This window comes from Physeter macrocephalus, chromosome 7 (genome assembly GCF_002837175.3).
Source record: "Physeter macrocephalus isolate SW-GA chromosome 7, ASM283717v5, whole genome shotgun sequence".
In the NCBI taxonomy this organism is placed as follows: Eukaryota; Metazoa; Chordata; class Mammalia; order Artiodactyla; family Physeteridae; genus Physeter; species Physeter macrocephalus.
In genome coordinates, this window is record NC_041220.1 from 8,548,496 (window position 1) to 8,570,516 (window position 22,021).

Genomic DNA, 22,021 nt, shown 5'->3' on the forward strand with positions numbered 1-22,021 from the left:
GGCCATGGCTCACGGGCCCAGCCGCTCCGCGGCACGTGGGATCCTCCCGGACCGGGGCACAAACCCGTGTCCCCTGCATCGGCAGGTGGACTCTCAACCACTGCGCCACCAGGGAAGCCCTAGGCTTTCTTAATAGAATTAGGATTTATAAGCATGCATATAAATACACACATATATAACATCTGTAACTATTTCTATCTGTATATATATATATGTATATATATATATGTTATAAAACAATGAATTCACATTGTTACCTCGGATTCTAATTCAATATCTCAAAGTTCTTTCTAGGCTTCGCCCTTTCCATGTTAAATACCTTTTCTGGCAGTAAGAAACTTGGATCTCATTTTCCCCAATTTATTTATTCATTTGCTCAAAATAACCAATTCCCACTATAATAATCATTTCCTCTACTGCCTCCTCAGTCACCCTACCCCCTATTGTCTTGGAAGAATCAACATTGTGAAAATGACTATACGACCCAAAGCAATCTACAAATTCAATGCAATCTCTATCAAACTACCAGTGGCATTTTTCACAGAACTAGAAGAAAAAAGTTCACAATTTGTATGGAAACACAAAAGACCCCGAATAGCCAAAGCAGTACTGAGAAAGAAAAATGGAGCTGGAGGAATCAGGCTCCCTGATTTCAGACTATACTACAAAGCTACAGTAATCAAGACACTATGGTACTGGCACAGGAACAGAAATATAGATCAATGGAACAGGATAGAAAGTCCAGGGATATATCCACGCACATATGGTCACCTTATCTTGGATAAAGGAGGCAAGAATATACAGTGGAGAAAAGACAGCCTCTTCAATAAGTGGTGCTGGGAAAACTGGACAGCTGCATGTAAAAGAATGAAATGAGAACATTCCCTAACACCATACACAAAAATTAACTCAAAATGGATTAAAGACCTAAATGTAAGGCCATACACCATCAAACTCTTAGAGGAAAACATAGGCAGAACACTCTATGACATAAATCACAGCAAGATCCTTTTTGACCTACCTCCTAGAGAAATGGAAATAAAAGAAAAATAAACAAATGGGACCTAATGAAACTTAAAAGCTTTTGCACAGCAAAGGAAACTATAAACAAGATGAAAAGACAAACCATAAATAAGACCAAAAGACAACCCTCAGAATGGGAAAAAAATATTTGCAAATGAAGCAACTGACAAAGGATTCATGTCCAAATTTTACAAGGAGCTCATGCAGCTCAATATAAAAAAAAACAAACAACCCAATCCAAAATTGGGCAGAACACCCAAATAGACATTTCTCCAAAGAAGATATACAGATTGCCAACAAACACATGAAAGAATGCTCAACATCATTAGTCATTAGAGAAATGCAAATCAAAACTACAATGAGATATCATCTCACACTGGTCAGAATGGCCATCATCAAAAAATCCGCAAACAATAAATGCTGGAGAGGGTGTGGAGAAAAGGGAACCCTCTTGCACTGTTAGTGGGAATGTAAATTGATACAGCCACTATGGAGAACAGTACGGACATTCCTTAAAAAACTAAAAATAGAACTACCATACGACCCAGCAATCCCAGTACTGGGCATATACCCTGAGAAAACCACAATTCAAAAGGAGCCATGTACCAAAATATTCATTGCAGCTCTATTTACAATAGCCAGGACATGGAAGCAACTGAAGTGTCTATCTACAGATGAATGGATAAAGACTATGTGGCACATATATACAATGGAATATTACTCAGCCATAAAAAGGAATGAAACTGAGTTATTTGTAGTGAGGTGGATGCACCTAGAGACTGTCATACAGAGTGAAGTAAGTCAGAAAGAGAAAAACAAATACCATATGCTAACACATATATATGGAATCTAAAAAAAAAAAATGGTCATGAAGAACCTAGGGCCAGATGGGAATAAAGATGCAGACCTCCTAGAGAATGGACTTGAGGATACGGGGAGGGGGAAAGTTTAGCTGGGACAAAGTGAGAGAGTGGCATGGACATATATACACTACCAAATGTAAAATAGATAGTTAGTGGGAAGCAGCTGCATAGCACAGGGAGATCAGCTCAGTGCTTTGTGACCACCTAGAGGGGTGGGATAGGGAGGGTGGGAGGGAGACGCAAGAGGGAAGAGATATGGGAACATATGTATATGTGTAACTGATTCACTTTGTTATAAAGCAGAAACTAACACACCATTGTAAAGCAATTATACTCCAATAAAGATGTTAAAAACACAAAAAGAAAGTGCATACTCTTCCATCAGGATAATGCAAGACCGCATGTTTCTTTGATAACCAGGCAAAAACTGTTACTGTTACTGTTACTTGTCTGGGAAGTTCTGATTCATCCACCGTATTCACCAGACATTGCACCTTCGGATTTCCATTTATTTCGGTCTTTACAAAATTCTCTTAATGGAAAAAATTTCCATTCCCTGGAAGGATATAAAAGGCACCTGGAACAGTTCTTTCCTCAAAAAGATAAAAAGTTTGGGGAAGATGGAATTATGAAGTTGCCTGGAAAATGGCAGAAGGTAGTGGAACAAAAGGGTGACTACCTTGTTCAATAAAGTTCTTGGTGAGAATGAAAAATGTATCTTTTATTTTTACTTAAAAACCGAAGGCACTTTTTGGCGAACCCAATAAATGACACACCTACAGTTCTTTTCTGTTTACAAAGTATTTTCAAAAACATAATCTTGTTTGATTCTTATGGTAACCCTGTGAAGTAGGCATAAAAGGCATTGTAATTATTCGCTCCACCTCACCTCTGAGAATGAGAGGACTGAGGTTCAGAAAAGTTAAATGGTTTACTAAAGTCTACAAAGCTAAGAAAGTGGTATCATCATCATTGTCATAGCTGCTAACATTTGTCTCATACTTATTGCATGCCAGGCACTGCTTTATATGGATAGCTCTTTTCCCTTAAGATAGCATTTTGCTGAGACAAAAATAACCAAAGGTGTGTTTCATTTTCACTGTATAAAACTGCCATTCTTAACAGTAAATCTCAGACACTCAAAAGCAGCTCTTCAGTCTGTTTGATGTGAGAGAGCCCAATATCAGATTTACGTTTCCTGAAAGCAACGGTTCCTATAATCTCTTACCTCATAGTTAAGCCTACTTTAAAAAGACTTTTGAGAAAAAAATTTATTTAAATTGGTTGTTCTGTCCAAATTCTTTCATTCGTCTTTCCGTCGAGTTGGTGAATCTCATGATATCGTGCAGAATTTGTGGACAAAAATGTAACAAATACATGTTCCCATTTAAGGTTGCCTTTGTCCCTTAACATAAAGCAGTAATTCAGGCGGTAACATGAAAATAGTTCAATTATGCGAAGAGGCCCAAAGAAAAACTTTACGGTTGATTTTTTGAAGGCTTGCTCTCTCTGCTGTGAGTAGGTTATCCACATAAAAATACATTGGAACTACTCATATAATTTCAGGATGAAGAGATAACTTTATACTCTTTCTTTGCATCTTGGTACGTTAAAACATTATAATATATAAAAACAGAGATGTTTTACTTCACTAAGCACCAGCTCGAAATGTTTAATTTAAACATCTTACTCACTTATTGCGGAAGTCAGCACATTTGTAGCAATCATGTCACCGCTCTCTCAATCCTGGGTGGACATTGCTAATTGTGAGAAACATTTGCTTCCTCTAAATCAGGACTCAAAGCAGCCTCCAAGCTTGTACTCTAGCCATTACTCATCAACCCCAGTTGGCACCTACAAAGAAACCTAAATCTGAATAAGATCAGCTATTGTATCAAAGTCCATATCCTGGTTGAGATACTGTATTACAGTTTTGTAGGATATTACCTCTGGGGAAAACTGGGTAAAGGGTACTCCATAGCTATTTTTCCCGACACCAACCAATTCTCCTACACCAGCTGCTTGTCCTGCAATTCAATTCAATTCTGACACTATTATCTGAGGCTAGCATCAGATCCCGCAAATTAAGGGCTCAGTTTCATAAGTTCACCCCACTACAGAAGCCAGTCACCAGTCCCAGGCCTCCCATAACTTCTGGCTGAACAGCTGTAAGTCAGGGGTTCCCACGACCCTCTCCTCAGGTTTGATTATGTGTTAGAACTGCTCACAGAACTTAGGAAGGCACCATACTTACTGGTGTATTATAAAGGATAGAACTCAGATGCAGCCAGATAGAAGAAATGCATAAGGCAAGGTGTGGGAAAGGGGTGAAGGGAGCTTCCATGCCCTTCCTGGGTGTACCACGCTCCCAGTACCTCGATTTTTCACTAACTTCTGTGAACCCTGTGATTCAGTGGTATTTTTGGAGTTTCCATTATGTAGGAATGATTAAGTCATTAGCCATTGGTGATTAACTCAATCTCAGCCCCTCTCCCCTCCCTTGAGGGCAGGGGGCACGGCTGAAATTTGCAGCGCTCTAATCATGCCTTTGTCTTTCTTGTGACCAGCATCCACTCTGAAGCTATCCAGGAGGCCCCAGCCCCCAGCTATCTCATCAGCATACGAAACACACACAACTCCCTGGGAAGGTCCACAGGCGTTAGAAGCTGTGTGCCAGAAATCGGGGACAAAGTCCAGGTATTATTTCTCACTATCGCAGACTCACGAGATTTCTGTTTTATTTCTGACAACTGCATATGAATCAACAGTTACCTCAAAACAAAAATATGAATTTAAAAAATCTATTTGTCACTTGAGATTTGCAATAATTTCAAAGAGAATCTCTCTACTGTGATAATAGAATGACCATTTTAATTAAATCAGACAGTTGCAGAGCAGGCAAGGCACTAGTTTGTCTAGTTCAGCTCTTTCACTTCAGAAGGAAGAAACGGAGGCCAAGGGAAATTAAATGACTGTTGCTGCGGTGCCAGAATCTGTTTATATACATAATATCTTAAGTGGAAAGAAGAAGGAACCTGACATTCATTAGGTGATTATTTTGTGGCAGACACTGTGCTGAAGAAGTTTATATACATGATCCCATTTTACTTCCCAAGAATTCTTGTAGGTATTATTTCCATTTTACAACTGAGGAAACTGAAGCTTGTCATAAGTCATAAAATTAGCAAGGGATGGGGCCTGGATTCAAACTCCTTGTGAATCTAGAGCAGTCAGTTTTCTGCTACACATTTTAAAACTTTCCCTACTATAAGCCATTATAAAAAATAAATATTACGTTGTAACCCAAATACACATACAAACTGAATCCTTTTTTTTCAAATACCCTTACTATGTATGTTGCTCTGTTCTATTCTTTCATGAAAAATACACTAAAGTTGATTTTATGATCCATTAATGGGGGTTGCGACCTACAGTTTGAAAAACACACAGCATGCTATTTTCCCTTTCTTGTGACCATTCCATTAATATTGTGGAAGAATCTTTCTTTTCCATGCTAACCAGCAGTCCTCTTTTTAGCTTTGCTCAGACCTTAAGAACCAAAATTAAAGGGGAAGTTGTCTTAGTTAGTCTTTGCTCATTTAAATTTATAATAGCTCATGCAAAACATCACAGCATAATTCTTCCTGTGGCTTTAGGCATTTTACCACCCACATCCCGTACTTCTCTCTCTCTCTCTCTCTCTCTCTCTCTCTCTCTCTGTGTGTGTGTGTCTCTCTCTCTTTCTTCCTGGCTCCATCCCTGTGAGGGAGCAGATAGACCCATTCAAACTGAACCCTGTCATTTTCTGAACTGATAGGTGGTTTGTTGTTTGAGGAGACGCCAAGGCTATGTCTATAAGAGGCAAATGTAGGCAAGTTATCCACTGATTTACATTTGGCTTAAAACCTTCTCTGAGTGGGTGTGTTGGGGGTAGTGGTGGTGGAGTCGGCCTACGTGTCGTTTACCCTGGCACTTCCTCCACAGGGCAGGGTGTGCTTGGGTGACCTGGCGTTCCTGGCTCATTTCCTGGTGGACGCCATATGTACCTCCTGGAGACACCTATACGACCCATTTACAACCCTTCCTTGGGTAATGCTATATCAAGGCCTTCAATTTCCTGGCCCATGTGGGATTACTCTGAGAGCCCAGAAAGGCCATAGGTCTGTCAGTGGTTGTGTTAGAGTTTGATAACTGCTGGAACTAATTCAGCCTCCTGGGTGTCAGGGACTGAGTTAAACACGTCACACACATATCTTGTTGAATCCTCAGAGCAGTCCTGTGATGAGGATATTATTACATCATTTCATATTAGCAAAAAGGCTAGGTAGGTAGGTGGCTTTCGCTCAGTAAGCACTTAAAGGGAGGGCAGGGAAGGGTTGAATTAGAAAATGATGAGATTTATACCCCCCCCCCCACACACACACATCAAAAATAAAGTTTTGAGGAGATTTGGTGTCCAAGTTAAGCCTGTCCTGCTTTCTTCCTTTTCTGGCCTCGATCATCTGGGCTCTGTCATCATCTGTTTCAGCCAGCATGATGGCAATTTAAATCCTAGAATCTGCTATGCTTGGCTCTTCTCGCTTAGAAGATTGAAATTGGCTCTTAGATCTGAGCTTACTTTTCAGTCACAGGCAGACTCAACTTTCAGGTGGAAGATAGTTCCGTTTTCCTGTTGGCAGTGGTTCTCAAATACCAGGTGCACACGGGAATAAACTAAGAAACATCTTAAAATGCAGATTTCTGAGCTCCGCTTAGTTAGATTTTGATTCAATAGGTCAGAGGTGGCTCCTTGAAATCTGGATTTTAAACAAATTTAGATTTAACAGTCTGAATCAAGGTGATTCAGATTCAAGTGACCTAGGAGCCACATTATGAAAAATGTTAATTCGAGGTCTTACGAGATGTACACAGGAGTATTCCACGCTGTGGGCTTGCTTCCTTGTTAGTCCCATCTTTAAAATTGTCTTAGGGAGGACCTCAAATATTTTGCTAAAGACAATAACTATAATATACATATAATATTTATTAATATTATATTTATTCATAACAACCATGGATAGAGAGTTAAACAGTGCTTCCAAGCTACCTAGAAGTGTTCTCAGCCATATCTAATCAACCAGGGTACAGGTCCCTGCAGAAACGTGAAGTTCTCCAGCATGAAGGCTGGAGAATCTTCTCTGTGTGTGCGGAGATTATTCCTGCTCTTTCGTATCCACGTGTTCCTCCACATTTCCCAGTTTCCCTTGGAGTTGGTTTGGCCCTGTGACTGGGTCCTGGCCAGTGGAATGTGGACAAAAGTAAAGAACCATTTCCGGGCCTGGTTCCTAAAATACCCAGCATAGCCTTTCACTCTCTTTTTCTTTCCTTCCCCAACTTCAGATAGGTAATGCCAGGGTGAGATTGAAGCTGCAAGATGATAGAAAAATAAGATGGAAACAGCCTGGGCTGCTGGGTCATTGTCTACAGGAGAGCTACTTTGAATTGTGACACAAGCAACAATAAGCATCTATTGTACTAAGCCCCCAAATTTGGGGCTTATTTATTTTAGCAGCACAGTCTATCCTCTCCTAACACTGCTATGTTATTAACAACTGATTAGTAGTCATGATGGAAATAGTTCCTTTACTATGGCAGAACAGACTAATCTGAACTGAATTCCTCATTGTACCAATAACCTAGCAGAACAAAGCCTGGGCAATCTTACCATTGCCCCTTCAAACCAATAGCCCACAGAGAGCTATTCCAATCAAATATTTGCTGAAAAGTATAAAAGTTAGTCCCGTTTAGCACGCAAGGAATAGCTACCCACTTTTTCTCTTTCTTTTTTTTTTTTTTTTTTTTGGTAGGTAAGAAGTGGATTTATTTAGAGAGAAACACACTCCACAGACAGAGTGTGGGCCATCTCAGCAGGTGAGAAAGGCACCAGGGTATGGGGTTGTCAGTTTTTATAGGGGTGGGTAATTTCGTAGGCTAATGAGGGGGAGGAGTATTCCAGCTACTTTAGGGAAGGGGCGGGGATTTCCAGGAACTGGGCCACCGCCCAGTTTTTGATCCTTACGGTCAGTTTCGGAACTGTCATGGCACCTGTGGGTGTGACATTTAGCTTGCTGATGTGTTACAGTGAGGTATACTGAGGCTCAAGGTCAAGTGGCAGTCGACTTGTCCGCCATCTTGGACCCATTTTGTTCTAACCAGTTTATGTCTTGTCCTTGGGCTATGTCATTCTTTCAAAGGTTGTGCCCTACCCCCTTCCCTCCTGTTTCATGTCCCCCTCAGAGATTTTACTCCCATATTCTTATGGGAAGCAAAAGGGCAATGGTCCGTCTTCTGTAACTGCTTCAAGGCTGAGTAGGGACATCAGCCCTGCCTGTCAGGGAGTAAAAATCTCTGGATGCCTGGCCTAGGGGCCCCAAGGGCAGGACAGCTTCTTGTTTTGAGTTGTTATGGGTGGAATCCTTGCATAGCCAGCATCTTGATGTGGAACTGGTTGTAACTGCTTCCGTAGCCTTTCTATGAATCTCCTTGATGACGAAGTGCTTTTTGTGAGAGCATAGAGTACAAGAATAACTATAAATGACAAAAGACTTAAAAGGCAGAGTTAAACATCTGATTACAGTGTAATCAATAAACAAACTTGGTTACAAGTTTCTGGCCCTATGCCTCAAACTTGATCACAAACCAACATTTTCTTTACTGCTTCATCCATAGAAAATTATGAACTCCCTCAAATCTCAGAAAGAAATGGTGTCCATGAATTAAATGGTTCTCACATTCAACAGCTGCTACATAATCTATGGCAAAATAGAAACTAACATGGCATCTAAAAAGAGGAAAAATAATGAAAACCTAAGAAGTTACTGCTGCCACATCATCAAATTTCTTAAGAATGCGATCACGAAACTTGGCCCATTATCTTTCCCATAAATTTTGAATATTGACTTTATTTACTAAGCTGAGAAACACAGTTTTTCTTTCTGTGTGTGCTGGAGCAGTGTTTTCCAGATGCCCGTCATGACCTCTCAGTGGGTTATAAATCAATTCGGGGAGTTGAAACAAGTATCAGCAACATCATAAAAGAAACGTAAGACAGATTATCAAAGTGTGTCACAAATAGTAAGGGTAAGTATTATATTTTATGAAAATTGTTTCTGATTAAGCGCACACACACAATTCTTGTTCTCAAGGTAGTTATGCTTTATGTAGTTGCCTTGAGCAGTGAATTAGCAAATACTGAACCATTGCTCCCTGAAGACATGCAGGGTTAGGTTCCTGCAAATCTCTGGTCACAGCATTTTCATCCACTGATCAATACATAACCTTGTTTTATGTGTGTTTCTGTTTAAAGACACCTCATTAATAAACACGTTTTATTTATTCATTGACATTAAACTCACGGCCAACAGCACTATAACTTATGCCTTAACAAAGCTCATCTAACATGTATTTTCTCCATATGACACATCACAGCCTTTCTTGCACTCTGGAACACTAGATAGCACTTCAGCACTATGCTTGGGAGCCATTTTAAGCAATGAAATCACCAACAAAAAGCACAAAATACAAAAATGTGGCACTAAATAGACCAAAAAGGACGCGTTTACAGTATGAGAGTTGAAATAAGAGGCTGTTACCTTGTTTGACCTCAGCTAGGAATTTGCGTATAAGGCAACTCAATTTTTTTACGCTCTGTGCATGCACGTGTCCTCGATTGACCATAAAATGACTGTAAATATTGATTTGGGGTTACAAATAAATGTTAGTAAGTTAGTAAATTAGCAAATACGGAAACTTTGAATGAGCAGGATTGACTATCAAAGCCGTTGGATATTGAGAGATGGCCTCGATTAAAAGTAGAATGATTTTATGAATACATTTATATTAATAAATATGTGCTACAAAGTTTATATATAAACAATATGTAAGTAATATGAAAAGATACTATAGGTAAGACCTGTAAATTCTGTCACATAATAGGTAATGAACAGAAATGCCACTGATGGTTCAAAGAATGGAGCTTCCGTAATGCCAGATTACCTGTGTCCCTCATGGAGTCTAGCCCAGTGCCTTTCTCTGAAAATCTGCTGACTAAATATGATTGGTAGCCAAAGATGTACAACTGGTCTTAGAAGAGTTCTATTACAGCCGGGAGTAGTTGCTCAGATTCAGAGAAGGTTCAGTTGTGGCAGCTCTATCTAAACACTTCTACAGTCTAGACCTAGTGTGTGTTTTTCTACAGAACTGGTCTGGGAGGTAGTGGGACATGAGATTAGGGATCTCATTAGGGATGTGATTTTATTCATACAACATTTTGGATAAGGCAAAACGATAAGGACAGAAAACATATCAGTGGTTGCTAGTTGCTTTTTTTTTTTTTTCCAACTATTTCTTTTAGATCTATCCATGTTGATATGCAGAGTTCTGGTTCATTCCTTTTTAACGGCTACATAGTTATCCCATCATATAAATATATCATTCTTCATTTATCTAGTCCCCTACTGATGGACGTTTAGGTTTTGCTAATACAACAAACAGCAATGAATATCATTGTGCATATTTTTCAAAATGAAAAATTTTTTTAAAAATTTTATTTAAGTATAGCTGATTTCAAAATGAAAGATTTTAAAATCTACTCTTTAGTAACTTTCAAATATGCAATACAGTATTATTAACTATAGTCACCATGCTGAACATGACATCCCCATGACTTATTTATTTTATAACTGGAAGTTTGTACATTTTGACCCCCTTCACTGTTTTCACTTATATCCCACTCCTTGCCTCTGGCAACCAACAATCTATTCTCTGTATCTATGAGCATGATTTTGTTCATTTGTTTCTGTTGTTGTTTTTTAAAATTTCACATATAAATGAGATCATATGATATTTGTCTTTCCCTGTATGACTTACTTCACTTAGCATGATGCCCTCAAGGTCCATCCATGTTGTTGCAGATGGCAAAATTTCCTTATTTTTTATGGCTGAACAATATTTCAGTGTGTGTGTATGTATGTGTGTATGTGTGTATATATATGTATGTGTATATATATATATATATATATATATACACATATATATGTATATATATTTAGTTTTCTTTATCCATTAATCCATCAATGGACACTTAGGTCATTTCCATATCTTAGCTAAATAATGCTGCAAAGAACTTGGGAATGCTTACATTTTTTGAGTTAGCATTTTCGTTTTCTTCTAATAAACACCCAAAAGTGGAATTGTTGGATCATATGATAGTTTTATTTTTAATTTTTTGAGGACCCTCCATACTGTTTCCCATAGTGGTTGCACCAGTTTACATTTTCACCAACAGTGCACAAGTGTTCCCTTTTCTCCACATCTTTGCCAACATTTGTTATTTCTTGTCTTTTTGATAACAACCATTCTAACAGGTGTAAGGTGATATCTTACATGGTTTTGATTTCCATTTCTCTGATGATTAGTGATGTTAAGTATCTTTTCATGTACCTGTTGGTCATCTGTACATCTTCTTTGGAAAAACGTCTATTCAGATCTTCTGCCCATTTTATAAAAAAAAAAAATTAGATTTCCCTGGTGGTCCATTGGTTAAGACTCTGTGCTTCCACTGGGGGTGGGGGGGACATGAGTTCAATCCCTGGTTGAGGAAGTTCTGCATGACACGTGGTGCAGCCAAAAAGAAAAAAAATTATTGAAGTGTAGTTGATTTACAATGTTCTGTTAATTTCTGCTGTACAGCAAACTGACTCAGTTATATATATATATATATATTTAATATTCTTTTCCATTATAGTTTATCACAGGATACTGAATACAGTTCCCTGTGCTCTGCAGTAGGACTTTGTAGTTTATACATCCCATATACACTAGTTTGCATCTGCTGACCCCACACTCCCAATCCTCACCCCACCGCCCCAACCATGGCAACAACATCTGTTCTCTATGTCTGTGAGTCTGTTTCTGTTTCATAGATATGTTCATTTGTGTTGTATTTTAGATTTCCACATACAAGTGATATAATATGGTATTTGTCTTTCTCTGTCTGACTTTGCTTAGTATGATAATTTCTAGGTCCACCCATGTTCCTACAAATGGCATTATTTCATTCTTTTTCATGGCCGAATAATATTCCATTGTGTGTGTGAGTATAAATTATATATATATATATATATATAATATATACCATATCCTCTTTATCCATCCATCTGTTGATGGACATTTAGGTTGCTTCCATGTCTTGGCTATTGTAAATAGTGCTGCTATGAACATAAGGGTGCAAATATCTGCCCATTTTTAAATCAGATTTTTTTTTGCTCCTGAGCTGTATGAGTTCTTTATATATTTTTAATATTAACCCCTTATAAGATATATGGGGTTAATATTGCAACTGTTTTCTCCCATTCAGTAGCTGCCTTTTCAGTTGGTTGCTGGTCTCCTTTCCTGTACAGAAGCTTTTAAGTTTGATTTAATTTAACTTGTTTATTTTTACTTTTCTTACCTTTGTTTTTGGTGTCAGATTAAAAAAATCATCACCAAGACTGACATCAAGGAGTTTGCCATCTGTGTTTTCTTCTAGTAGTTTTATAGTTTCAGATCTTACATTCAAGTCTTCAATCCATTTTGAGTTAATTTTTATGTATGGTGTAAGGTAGTGGTCCAGTTTCATTCTTTTCCATGTGGCTGTCCATTTTCCTGACATTTTTTATTGAAGATACTGTCCTTTCCCTACTGTATATTTTTGGTTCCTTTGTTATAAGTTATTTGACCTTATGTGCATGGGTTTATTTCTGGCCTCTCTCTCTGTTCCATTGATCTATGTGTCTGTTTTTATGCCAATACCAAGTTGTTTTGATTACAGTAGCTTTGTTTTATAGATTGAAATCAGAAAGTGTGATGTCTCTAGCTTTGCTTTTCTTTTTCAAGATTGATTTGGTTATTTGGGATCTTTTGCTGTTCCATACAAATTTTAGGATTGTTTGTTCTGTTTCTGTAGAAAACGCTATTAGAATTTTTATGGGGATTGCATGGAATCTGTAGATTGCTTTGGGCAGGATGGACATTTTAACAATATTAATTCTTCCAATCCATGAGCAGAAAATATTTTTCCATTTATTTGTGTCTTCTTCAATTTCTTCCATTAATGTCTTATAGTTTTCAGTGTAAAGGTCTTTCCCCTCCTTGGTTAAATTTATTCCTAGATATTTTATTCTTTCTGATGCAATTATAAGTGGGATTGTTTTCTTAATTTATCTTTTTGGCAGTTCTCAAAAAATCTTTTTTAACTGCTCAGTTTGAACAATATAAATGCTGAAGTAGGAGAAAAATTTCATGATAATGACTTCAATGTCAGTAGAAAGGACATTAGATGCTGTTTGAACAGCATTTGCAGAATATGGCAGGATAGCCAACATCTTCCATTCATGTTTGCTTCAACTTTGACTAAACATTGTCTGCATTTTCATGCAAATATCTAGCCGAATTTGTATTCATGGTTTTGCCACCAAAAGCAGTACAGTTTTTCTCATTAACTCCTAACACAATAATAGAACCCTTCTGAAGTCTCATCTGGAAGAGATTTTACTCACAATAGCCTTATAAGTAACACTTCTTCATGAGAAAAGTAATTGTACAAACAAAGGGAACAGGTTTTCTGCATTGTGGCTATTTGCATCTCTAGCTACGTTGTAAAAAGATAAAGCATTAGATTTTCCATAAGCCCTGCAACAATAAGTGGAACTGTTACATTTTTATTGTTGTAATAGATATCACCCTGATAATTTATTTGTAATTTTGGGATCAGAAAATACTGCTGGTAGCAGCACATTCTAACAGTTATTTGAGATGAAGGTGGATGATATCCAGTCTGGAAAGCCATTACAACTTCTGCTGTGATTATTTTATCTTCTTCATCTGAATGTCCCATAAAATTTATTATTTTATCACATCTTTGGCAGTAGTTGAAGAAATTACATTTCTTATATTTAGTTACTATTTTATACTGATTTATATCTGTCTTTCTACAATTTTTGAAACATTAAATCAACAATTGGGAATTGTACAGAGAATTTCCAAAGGACTTTTTCCTCATTTAATCGATGTTCACTGATCAGAAAATTTATTACAAAATTTATATTATGTTTTGGCATTTGGGGATTGAAATATGCACAAAGTAAAGAGCACACAGCAAGGAATGAAAATTGAATTTGATAACATCACGGTCGTGATGGTGTGTTTGTCATTCACAAGTAAGAACTCATAACTAGCTGTAAGCAGGGGTTGAACTGTTGAAAGAGTTGCAAACTTGTGAACTATTCAATAACTGATGTAAAAAAGATGAACTTCCCCTTTGCACAAGGAAGAGCTGTACTCGTAAGGCACAGTATTACTGAGTTAATGTTTTGGGAAGCCTGGCTTTCAGGAATTGGTGGACTTTCAGAAAGTCCAGATGTGCTAGTGTGGCCACTGGAACGAGGCACTTACTGATTGGCTGTTGTCCTGAAATGTGGGGTTGTCGCTGATTGGCAGACTTTCGGAAGCTTGGATGTCATTGATTTGCTAACTCTCAGAAGCAGTTACTGGAGTGAGGCTCTTGCTGATGGGGTGCTTTTTCAAAGCGTGAGCACTGATCTATCACTAAGTAATGGTGGTTCCCTGTTCATGACTTGGGACTTCAGCCAAACAACAGTCTTTTCTTTTCTTATGTATGAAAAATATGTATTTTAATTCTAAGTCCCTCTTTTTGGCTTTCCCTCAGCCAGACCTGCAGGAGAGAGCATCTCAAGTTGTACAGATGTGTGGAGGAATAATTTGGGGCTGGTGTTGCCATTTAAGAGACTTAAGCGCCAATTACTGTGGTGGAAAAATAGCACAAACTTTTCATAATTATTGAGAAGAGCTGAATATAGGACATTTAGGTAGACCCGACAAAGTCAATACAGGAAGCAGGAAAAGTCATTTAAATACAGGACATGTCCTGTGCATTCAGAAGGACAGGCAACCGACCCCAACCGCATCTCTGACCTGCTCCTCTTCTTCCAGGGTCTCGAGCGTTCTCAAAGTGGAGTGGCCCAAGTTGAAGCTGGATGGTTTCAGAAGTCCCACGCCACATTAAAGAGACACTGAGAAGTTTGAGTCAAGTAGTAACCCGATTAGATTTGCATTTTAGAAATCACCAGCATCTGGGTGAGAGATTCAGGGGTAGGGCCCAGAGACTGGAACCAGGCATGCCTGTTAAGAGGTTCAGCACTCAGGACAAGAAAAATTAATAATTTACTTATAATATTTCATAAAATAACTGTTAAAGTTTAAATTTTTATTTTATTTAATTAATTTATTTTTAATTTAAAAGACATCACTTTACCAATAATCCTAGGACAGTTTGGGCAGCAACAAGGAAAGGACTCAAACTTGGCAAAGAACCATGAAATTCATGATAGCTCCCCTATTAGGAGTCATGTGTGTGCTGGGTACAGAGTGGTTTTGCATACATTACCTTCACTGTGTCATTATGAAGGAGGCAATTAATTTAGTGCAGTGGCTAAGAGCCAGGTTCTGAGATCAGAATTCTGGGGTTCAAATCTGGGTCTGTCACTTATTGATTGTGCCACCTTAGGACCCACTTTCTTCATCCCTATGATGGAGACAACAGAGTTATCTTGTGTGATCATTTAAGGACCACATGAGATAATGGGCTGTACACCCTGTGTACAGGGTGTATCTTGTTATACATGCTAATATATAAGTGTTATATAAGTGTTAGCTGTTATCATAACATAATTTTACAGATGAAGAAACTGAATCTTAGAAAGATTAGGTTACTTTTCCAAGGTCACATAGGAAAAGGCAGGGGTTTGACCGAGATACATCTGACTTCAAAGCTTCAAGTCTATATCATTACTCTCTACTAGCTCTAAATATCTGAGACACAGGTCTGGAGAAAATAAAATATGTGCCCATGAAAGAGGAAAACTTGAAGATTTTTTTTTTTTTTCATAAGAAGAAAGGACTATGTGTTCTAGCAGTTGTTGTCTGAGTCATAATAAGACATTGGAAGCTAAGACAGGCCAACAGACATGTCTATTACTTGAGGTTCAGTTATAACGTCTTCTTTAATCAAAGCCATTTCAGACAACATTATGCCAACTAGAGCCTTGGTGGAAATGGAATACGGAATCTGGAAGAAATGGTTACCACTTTTTAAAAGACTATGGTTGTTTAAAAAAAATTAATATAGTGTCTGTTTTTTTAAATTGCACTGACATTAATTCAATATCATGCCGCCAGCCGCGGCGGGTCCTCAAAGTGCAGCAACAATCGACGAGAGGGGGTAGGGAACTGAGAGCACCGAGGTGTAGGATCAGAAGGGCACAAACAACTGATGGTTGCAAGGCAAGTTGAATAACAAAGCAGAGTCATATATATACCCCTAAAGCAGGGACTCTTAACAGTCATTGCGCCCTAAAGCAGAAACCTTGTATAAACATTGTTCTGTAGAACTGGTCTTTTATCTCGGCTTAGTCGCCACCATATCTGCAGGGACTTTGCATAGTCATTGTGCCCTAAAAGAAAGGAATGCCACTGTCTGGCGGGCTCGGTCTCAGCGCCCGGGGCGCGGCGCCGCGAAACATCCTGCTGCTCGCAGGTGCGAAACGGGTTTATTGCTTATTCCACAAAGGCACCAACTTCCCCTCCAGGGTTGCTTATCCTAGCTTTAGGGAACAACCAGGGACTCTCAGTATCTGAGCAGGTCCCTGGAGCGATCTGGCCAAAGGCCATCTCCTTTTTTAAGTTCATACCATAAAGTCCAGGATGCATACCAAGGAGAGTACAATCGGGCCCTGAGGCGTAGGAGCGTCTTAATGGCGCATTCCTCAGAGGGCAATGCTCGCCACAATATCAGGCAGTTGAAGGTTTTTGCCATTTAAACTTCCATCAGTCAAAGATGTCCAGTAGGGATGTTATACACCTGCTCACACGGAGAACACCACTCAAGTGGCTTCTGCTGGTTTGTGAACTAGTTTGAGTCACCTTAAAATAATTTGAGTTGGAACAGTCTCCCTGTGTCTACGCTGCTATTGCTATTCTTGCCTTAGTTTTGAAGTTTGGCTCAGCTACTGTTTATCCAAATTTAAGGAAACAGGAAGACAGATAGTTCAAAGTCATGGTAATAGAGTAGCCTCTAGATTAAGAGTTCCATTCCAAACTCTTTCTTTAAGAACAGAATACCAATCCTAATTAAGGGTTTATAGATAGCTTTTTTAGTTACTAAATTGATGTAGATCTCTGAGTCCAGATCTTAAATTTTAGTTAATTGTTTGGTTTCCACAATAAATTGAAGTTTATGTTTCCCTTTAGGTAGACCTTAGTAAAACCGCAGTTTTAACTTCTCAATTTACAGAATTTGAAATGGGTTAATTACTTTTTTTCCCTTAACAGCTTCCTTGAGGTGTAACTGACACACGATAAAGTGTACATATGTAAAGGGTACAATTTGATGTTTTGACATATGTACACACCCATGAAACAATCACCACAATTAAGACAATCAAAAGTATCCATCAAAATCTCCTCACGCGCCCTTTAAAAATCCCTTCTTTCTACGTACCCCAGCACCGTGGCCCCCAGCCCCAAGGCATGAAGACATTGATCTATTTTCTTTCACTGTAGCTTAACACGTGCGGTCGGCAGAATTTTAAGACGATCCCCAGAGACCCTCACTTTTGTACAATCCTCTCTCCTTTGAATGTGGGGAGAACGAGTAACTATGAAGAAGTATCATTTCCATGATTGATCTCTGGTGGCCTTGGCCTACAGCGGCTTGAAGCAGGGTTTCAGATCCCAGCCAGAGATCGAGGTCAGGTCGCGGCGGTGAGAGCACCGAATCCTAGCCACTAGAACAGTGGTCAGTGACAAGGCCCTGGCCCTACGGCCTTGCAGAAAAAGAATTCCCACAAAGACGGAAAGTAGTGAAACAAGTCAAGTATTTATTAGGGAAAAAAGAAGTCCAGTACGTGGGGATAGACACACATGGGCGGGCTCAGAGAGAGAGCCACGCCCTCGGGCAGTTTGAATCACTTATATGGGGCATTTCTTCTGGGTTTCCTTTGGCCAATCGTTTTGACTTGCCTGGTTCAAAGTCTGTATTTGGTATAGCTCAGGATTTTCCCATGTGTGCGCACGCAGCTCTTGGCCAAGATGGATTCTACCGAAGAGGCCTATGGGTAATGAGCATCAGTTGGCATCACTCTGCTTTGGGCCTCCAAGGAGCCCTTCTGCTCATGTGTAGTCGGGGAGGTCTCCTTGGCTTCGAGAATGAGGAATATGTGGTCTTTTATCTTCTATCTGGGCGGGGCTCAGCCTCCTCCATCATCCTGCTTTTATGAAGTTTCTGCTATTATGGAGTTTCTGTCCACAGTGGGGAAACTGTTCAGGCTGGGGCCCATCTATCTCCTGCCTCATGATGAAGTCCTGTTAATATGGCAAAAAGGATTTGGCCAATGTAATTGAGTTTACTAATCAGTTGACTTTAAGATAAAGAGATTATTTAGGTGAGGCTAAATGAGCGACATGAGCCTTCTAAAAGCAAAAGCATACTTGGCGACTTGTTAGGCAGCAAGAGAAAACTAATCTAGATTTTGGTACATGGAAGTGGGGTGCTGCCATAAGAAATTCGTCAAATGTGGGTGTAGCATTGGAATCAGACAATGGGTAGAGGCTGGAAAAGTGTTAGTAGAAATACAGATGTCAAAGACACTGCTGGTGAGGTCTCAGAAGGAAGTGAGAAAGACATTACTGGAATTTGAAGGAAGAGGATTCTTGTTATCCTCGTGACAGGAAGCTTGGCAGAATTTTGTCCTTCAGTTATGTGGAAAGCAGAATTTGTAAGCAATGAACTTGGATATATAGCTAAGGAGATTTTTGAACAAAGTATTGAAGCTTCCGCCTGGCTTCTTCTTGCTACTTATAACAAAACGCAAGAGGAGAGAAAATACATTGAAAGAAAAACTGTTAAAGAGAAAGAACCCAGGACCTGATGGTCTTGAAAGGTCTCTGCCTATCCAAATGGCAAAAGATGTTAAAATTAAGAGATTTTCCATCAGGAGACAATGATCTAGAAAAAGCTGAGGGTATGACGCTACAATCCTTTGCTGAAACCTGGGAAAGTTAACAAAAGATCAGAATTCTCATGTTAATTCAAATTAACGGAAGAGGAAGGCAGGTTCTGTTCCCTAACCTCCACTAGTTATCTGTTGTGTTGCTCCCAGAAGTGACTTAAGACTCCTTAAAATTTGATTAGGTCCTTTAAGCCACCCACGTAAACATGCTGTTTAGATAAGAACAAAGTGCTTGCTATGAAAACACAAGGCAAATCTCTTTCCATTCCTTCCACTCCCTTTCAACCTTACTACTTCCCCTGTAATAGATCTACATATAAATTCTGGAGTTATCACTGTTGGGTAGTAGCAAGTTACTTGGTTCACATCCTTTGATATTAGGACATTTAAAAAAATTGGAACATTTTGAACAAGTACATGGAGAGACTTAGACTGTCAAGGTTTCCAATTCTTAGATTGGAGAACTGGTTTAGGGGTTACCCTCATTACAGCATACGTCTGGGGTTCCAGTGAATGGTGAGTTCAGGTGCCAGAACTTCTGCTAGAATTCTGGTCTGGCTTTCTATGTCGTCCTCCACAGCTAGCACAAATACCAGAGATAACTGAGAGCTAAATCTACTGTATGCATATGCACTTTTGCAAATCTAGCTACCTTACAATAAGTTTTAGTATTTTGAATATCTATTTTTAAAATTTAGTTTGAATACTAAATTGATACATTTTTAAGCTGCACACCACTGTTTATTTAGGTCAGAGAGATTTCTTGGGAGTTACTATTTATAGATTGTTAAAGACCCCTCAAGGCAATGTCAAGGCTGTTGCATGTGGACAGTTTCTTGAATTATAGCACAGAAACTTTAATACCTACCTCAGGAATGATAGGGGTCTTAAATAGGCAGTCTATTTCCTAAAGAAACCTAGAGTTTTCTTAGATTGCCAACCTTAGTAAGACAAGAAATGTCAGGGTGACAGAGTTTAAGTGGCTCTTTTCAGCTATGTTACACTGATTGTCTATATTTAAGGTGCAAAACAGCCTCCCAGGAGCTATTTAATTAAGTGAAAGTAAGTCTAGTCCCTTTGGAATCGAATGGTTCAGTGAGCAAATACATATCAGCAAGTGAAGGAAGTGGGTAACTTATTACGTGCTTCCTAGACACAGTGACACTTTATAACCCCGTATCAAGGATCCTGAACAGTGATTGGTTGAGAAAATTATCAAACTGACTTTAAATTTCGGCAGGTACAAAATTGTCATGCAAAAGTCCAGGACAGTGTGCCACTCTCAGTCCTCAAAGAGAAAGATAAGAAATCCTGGATTTTCAAAGTCCCTTTGAAGGCTTTTAAGGTAAGATGGACCCAACTGATTTCTTTAGAAAGAAATTCGAATTTCAGAGAAGCCAACTTGATTTAAAAAAATGAATAACCCTTATGATTAGACATTTTCCTTCCCTTTTGACTTGTCAAATTAAAATTATGTTTTAAAAGATAATGGAAAATTATGTGGAAAGTGGTGCTAATTCCACCTAGCAAAATATTGCATCACTGAAGAATAAGATTTTTTTTCCACAACCATTATGTTAAAATATCAGTTGCTAATAGTCAGGAAAAGTATATGTAAGATGAAGCACATATTTTATATCTAAAATATTAACAACGGAATGAGTGATTAGAATATTTTATGCATAATTCACTAAAGCTCCATTACTGTTATTTTTTATGCAGAAAAACCGTCTCTTTCAAATAGTAACATTTAAACACTGACTGTATTAAGAAATAAACATGGATTTAGGAATTTGATTTAACACATTATGTTACATTTATTTCAAAGTTTGGCTAATCTAGTCAGTAATAAACTGTATGAGGATAGGACTCATATCTGTTCCCAGGGTTCAGTATCTGGCCCACATTAGACCTTCAAATGTTTGTTGAATGAATGAATGAATCTCAGTTTACATTTAATTTTTTGGTCCCTGAAAAATCAACCTTTGGCCTAAAATAATAATAATAATAATTATTATTATTATTATTATTTTGCCAATTGACATTAGGGTTTTAAAACTAGATTAAAATACTTCTACTTAGGATATCTGGAGAGTCTGACTTCTGTCACACACTTTTTCTGTTTCCTGATATAATAATAGGTTTGGAAAATAAAAGACATGTTACTAAAAAAATTGGCAAACTGAGGTAGAAACCTTGTAATTATCTGGTTGCTTGTATTAGTTTTGATAACAAATTAGATAACCAGATATAAATAACTACCTTGGGCTTTGAAACGGCTTTATTTAAGCTTTGCTTTTCAAGGTTTTATTAACTTGTTCAAATTAAGTAAAATCTCATTTTGTTTGTGATAATACATAAAATAATCTGAAGGGGGTTCACACAATTCTGAAGCCTCTGCTTTCAGACTGACAAAACTGAGGCCATTTCTATAGTAGTCTTTCAAGCCATTTCTGTGGACACAGTGGCAAGTAGCGTCGTGCATTGTGCAATTGTTCTGGAGTAGATTTGAAAGAGAGCTAAAGTGGTCAGATTGCTGGATTGCAGTTTAGGAACGGGATGCACGTAACTCTGTCCTTCACTGTAAGTTCCTTTCCAGGATACCATGTTTCCTCCAAATCACAGTGTAGGCTGGTCTTCTGCAGAGTCTACGTAATAATTAGGTTTGGGCCTGCAAAGTACAGTATAACCTCTGCTTACTAAACAGCTGCCCTTCAACATCTATGCTCCAGAGCCCTGCATTATAGTGTCCTGAGGTCACATCAGCCTCGTCTTTAATCTATAGCATTTTTGAAAGAGATCTAGCTATTCTTGGCTTTCTGTTGAACAGCTGTAAGAGTAAGCACATTTTTTCCCCCTCTCAATAGCTCTGGAACTGGGTCCTCTCTCCTGTGAAAATGCCAATACTTCTAGGACAGTTGATAGTCACTGCGGTTTTATTATGCTTCCACTATCAACATTAAATTCAGGGGTTTCCCTGGTGGCGCAGCGGTTGCGCGTCCGCCTGCCGATGCAGGGGACGCGGGTTCG

The 22,021-nt window shown here is 38.6% G+C and overlaps 1 protein-coding gene across 1 annotated transcript in view; it reads left to right on the top strand.

Moving 5' to 3' along the window:
* Nucleotides 1–4,552: 4,552 nt before the first annotated feature.
* DSPP (dentin sialophosphoprotein) overlaps nucleotides 4,553–22,021 on the top strand; it is a 23,766-nt gene continuing 6,297 nt past the window's right edge. The window contains exon 1 of the mRNA XM_007108921.4: nucleotides 4,553–4,583. The gene's annotated coding sequence lies outside the window, so the exon portion shown is untranslated. The remainder of the gene's footprint in view (nucleotides 4,584–22,021) is intronic.